Below are 5,018 nucleotides of genomic sequence, written 5' to 3' on the forward strand. Positions count from 1 at the left end.
TAACCCCTTGTAGTTTGTCACAGTTTCAGGGAAATAGCAACTGTATCTGCACCTCCCTCTCTGGTCCATTCCAGGAGTGTCCAATCAGGTCTCCAGCTGTCACCTGTCTCTGGGCAGGGACCCTTGTCCCACTCCCTTTTCACCTGGTTGTTTTGCTCCTGGCCTTATGCTGTGATATTCCCAGGAAGCCAGTCTGTCTAACAGCCAGTGCCTGTGTGCTGCTTTCTCTCCAAGGGCTATGAACAATGTATTGCCAGCAGTTACCAGTTACCACACAGCTCTTTCTAAATAAGCACCTTTATTCTTAAGGTAAAAGCATTACAGGGAAAACATATAAACACAGTAAGTTCCTATACATATACTGAAAGCTTATCAGAGGTTACCCATTAGTCATATGAGGCCCTAATGGGCTAAAATCTTTCCAACCTTCTGCAAGGATTGGGGCCTCCTTTGGACATAATATCCTGTCTGTTTGCAGGATCAGAAAAAAAGCCTGTCAGTTTAATCCCAGCATTTTATATCAAAAGCCCTTTCTTTGTCTGTTAATCTCTGAAAAACCCAGTTTGAACCAGTATATGCAAGCCTCCCCGGGAGTGACCTCTCTACAGGTGTTTACAACCTAAGTCATTCACCTTAATCATCCCCTTTGATTTGGTTCCTTGAGGAGCTGTGATAATCCCCCTCCCCACCCCTGAAGTTATATACAATCTCTGGCCCACAGTGATACATAAACTTAAAACAATATGGTCCTCAAAGATACTGTATGGGTTGCAATATCTGTCAGTCTGTTCTTGGAGAATTAAAGCTGCCTTAACTGAGACCTTATCACTAAGGAGCTGAGTAATACAACTGAAAGCCTGAGCTCTCTGACACCACAGGGCCTTTGCCTTCAAAAGGGGTCTTCTCTACTATTGGACATCCATAGTGAAATGCCTAAGTGCTGTTTTTTTTTTCTTGAGGGAGCTTTAGATGTGCTGATGCCAAGGCAGTTACACAGGGGATGACTTGTGACAATGCTAACCGAACACAAGAATAGCAGATCTTGTGGCCATTCAGCCCTCCCCTAGTGAAGTGTAAGAATCCAGAGTTGAAGTTGATATGTGCTGCTCTGTACTATGGAACTAGATGAAGAATGAAAGCTGCAAAATATCTCTAAACTTTAGCTGACTTGTTCTCCTTTCCCAGATTTGGTAGAACCATGGCAATGTGCTGTAATGAGCAGTGCATTGCTAGGCAGACCCATATTCAGGGGCCACGCAGATCCAATAGAGACAATTATTGAAATTATACCATGGTAAATTCAGAACTGGCCTCATTGACAAGAATTTAGCAAGATGCAAAGAGAGATGGGACACTTATGGATAACAGTGCCCAGGCTTATTGCAGGAAATACTGAATTAAAAAAATATTCTAGAAGAGATCAAACTGCATGCTTCAGGGCTCAAACCAATCTGTAACTATCAGGAGTTAGGAGGAGACTTCCTTATGGGACAGGCTATCCCCGTGTTTGCCTACCATGGAGTTTCTTGCACTTTCCTCTGAATGATCTGGTGCAGGCCATGGCTGGAGACGGTACTATGTGAGGAGGTCTGATCCAGTATGACAGTTCCATATATTCTAGTCTCAGATTTACCTGTGAGTCCTGGAAGGATCAGCTGAAAAATGTATACTTACACTGTCAGAGAGAGGAAGACTCCATAATTCATATGGAATAAGAATCTGATTTGTGCCTGGCTGGAATAGAGGATGGGCTCAGTTCGTTGAGCAAAAGTGAGATTCATAGATTGAGATGTTAGATGCCAGCCATTATGCCAGGAGCTAGAGAGGCATTGCCAAGTGGTCACTCTGAATTTTAGAGCTGTTTTTGAAGACTTTCAGTGGCTGAAGGCAGCCTCCCAGAGGCCTCTAAGGTACCCTGGTGACAGCAGTCTACAAGATGGAGATGCCAGACCCCACACCTCATTGCAACATGCCCCTCAGTAGCCTTTCAATGGGGAATGTTTTGTAGCTGGACACAACTTCAAGGTTTATTTTCTTGATCTGTGTTTTTTTTGTCAGTCCCTACCTGTGATGTGAAATGTTTTTTAATATACTGTAGTTTGATTGAGTCAAGTTTTCTGCACCAAACTGCTGCTCTCTGTCCTTTCAAGGCATTGTTTTTAAATAGCAAAAGGATACTTTTACCAGAAGGTGGCACTGAATGTTTTGCTCTATGGTCCAAATAAAGTCTATATTTATAGTGTGCTTACATTTCCTTCTAGAGCTGTTAGTGTGTTTTGTATTCAGTATGGTGTGGCTGCTTTGTGACATGTATTGTTTGCGTTCCAAACTCTTTAAATAAATTTTTTTCACTATGCAACCATGACTTTTGTCTTCTGTTAAGGTGAATGGGTGCCTCTGAGCTAGGAATCAGACTTCAGGCCTTCTAACAACAACAAAATTGAGCTGAAGTGATTTTTTAATAGCAAAGTGGAGAGGAACGTTCATAGTGGCACTGCTGCAAAGTTCAGACTTCAGCAGTTAGCAATTAGGGATGTTCTCCTTACTAGTCTTAGCTGGCATAAGAAAGGCACTGCTATTGGGAAGCTCCCAAGAGCTCCTCTGGCATTCGGCACTAGTCAGATGCTTCTTTAAGAAGTTCATGGTTCTGTTTAAGATGGTGCTGGGAGCGGTCTTGTAGTCACTGGTCTTACCTCCTTTGACTTATGACCTGGTGCAGGCCGCAGGCAGGATATTTCTCAACTTTGAAGTAGCATGGGTGGATTAGTCTGAGCCATTTGTGCTTAAGTTTAGTTGTTCCCCCTCTTAATGCAATGGAGATTGCAATACAGTTTCCTCCCAACCATGACTCCATTCTTCTGAACTCCAGCAGACTGGTAAGTGGCTTGCCAAAATCATGCAATATGGAGACTCTTTCCTGGCCTTTATTTGGACCAGCACAACTCTCTATTTCTTGAGTTGCAAATAAAGCTGGTTTATATGTGATGCTGGGGAATCAAAATAGCTGCAAAGCCTAATATAGGTGGTGGGGCTAGGCTGGGGCTTTGGTTTCATCCAAACTATTTTTGTCTGGATGGTGTCAAAATGACTTGTTGGGATTTTCTTGCCCTTCAGATAAATGGGATTCTAGCAGCACCTGCAGAGGCTGCTTGCAGGGCTGGAGTTGAAGAGGGCAGGTGTATAGGAGCTTTTTAAAAGTAATCAAACCCCCTCTTACAAGGTAACAAGTTACAGGAGGTAGAACAGCCTTCCCTCTCCCCTCCCCCCACACACACGAGTCGTAGTATCTGTACAGTAACGCTTAGCAGAAGAGGGCTAATGGGCAGTTCCCCATTTCATCAACTTTAGAATTCTCAGGGGTAGTGGGAGATTTTCCAACTGAGAAAGTCTGATTAAATTCCCCAGGAAACCATGTTTTCCTTTTCAGCCTTTGTGGGTGGTGGGTTGTAACTAAGCCAATCTGAAGACCATATTTAAATATCCCCAAGGAGCAGGCACTGTGCACAGAAGAGCTGATGGATAAAATAAAAGCAGAAACACTGCTCTGCTACCTGGCTGTGATCTTACATGCCTTTCACCATTCATGCAGCTTTAGGTGCTTTTAGGGAGTTCAGAGTGGAGGGAATAGTGCAAATGTGAGGAGGACTCCTTTCCCAGTGTCCACTGGGCTCCACTTTGTATTTGGGCAATACAATTACTCTTCTGTTTGATCTGAGTATTGTTGTGAATTAATATGTGGGCAAGAGCATTTATGGTAGGGGTGAATTTAAAGGATATTTGCACAAAGCACACACTGAATTTATTCACACTGGGAACTGGATTCTAAGAATTGTGCTCATTCAGTTCTGGAAGGGAAACAAAGCCATATGATCTGGGCCAGACTACCCAATAGGCTAGACCACTGAACAGCCACAGTGACCCATCTGCACCCTTAATTCTGCCCCTGTTCTTAAATAATTTCAAATGGCAGAGGAAAACTGGCTTGTGGACAGCTCCTTCCCACAAGTAGGTGTGAAACTTACCTCATGATGTATTTGCTCAGCTCTGTGACTTTCTTACACTGACTGTACCAGAAATACTTTTCTAACCATAGCTCTTGGCCACAGAGTGGGAGCCAGGAAGGAACTTAGCCATTGCAATGCTGAACATCACAGCACCTAGCTTTTAGAAAATCACAGGAACAGTACTGTGATCCAAAGCCTGAATTAGCACCACAGGTCCCTATACAATGAAGAGGCAGAGAGAGGTGCCAAAAAATGCAATCTACAAAAGCCAGCATAAGAGGTGAGGAGCTGCCTAATGTAGCCAAGGGGAGATGCTGACCCAGAGTATGTGTCCTAAGCCTGTCCCCTCTCAGACTTAGGTGCCTAGCTCTGCTTAGCAAGCCACAAATGGAGCTGCCTGATTCAGACAGCCTAGGAGGTGCCTAAGGAGTTTCTTGTGGGAATGAGTTCAGTAGTTCCCTCATTCCATGCAAAACTGCCAGAAAAGAGGGATGCCCAAAAACTACTGCCCTAGAGAGACATTTTCTGTCTCTCTCTCTCTCTGGCCCAATGCCTATTCAGTATTTATCCACCGTGGAATGGTCATTTGGGTGACAGAGCAAGACAGAGAATGAGAATGTCTCTAGTTGAATGTCTGGAGCACCCATCTAAGAGGTGGGAGAGCCTGGCTCCACTCACTTTATCCAGTGGAACAGCTTCAATGGGAGAAACTGAGGGAGCCCCACATCAGAATATCCCACAGAGCTGTTTTAGAGCACTCTGCTGAGGAGGGGAGAGAGCACTGTTCAAATCCTTTCTTCCCCTCTGAAGGAGGGGAATTGAAACTGGGTCTCTGGGTTGCTGCCTAGGCATTAGTGCCACCTCCTGCTGGATTGTGAATTGGCCCTAATTTGGTAAATTATCTGAGAGGCCACCTACCAGATTAGATTGAGGCAGATGAGCCCTTATCTTCCCATGGTTCATTAATTGCTTTGGGTCTTAGATATCTGGCTGCTTAGAGGAAGGCTGCAGTGT

The sequence above is a fragment of the Emydura macquarii genome, unplaced genomic scaffold (genome assembly GCF_026122565.2).
Source record: "Emydura macquarii macquarii isolate MOO-44397 ecotype Brisbane River unplaced genomic scaffold, CSIRO-AGI_Emac_v2 contig_374, whole genome shotgun sequence".
NCBI classification, from domain to species: Eukaryota; Metazoa; Chordata; order Testudines; family Chelidae; genus Emydura; species Emydura macquarii.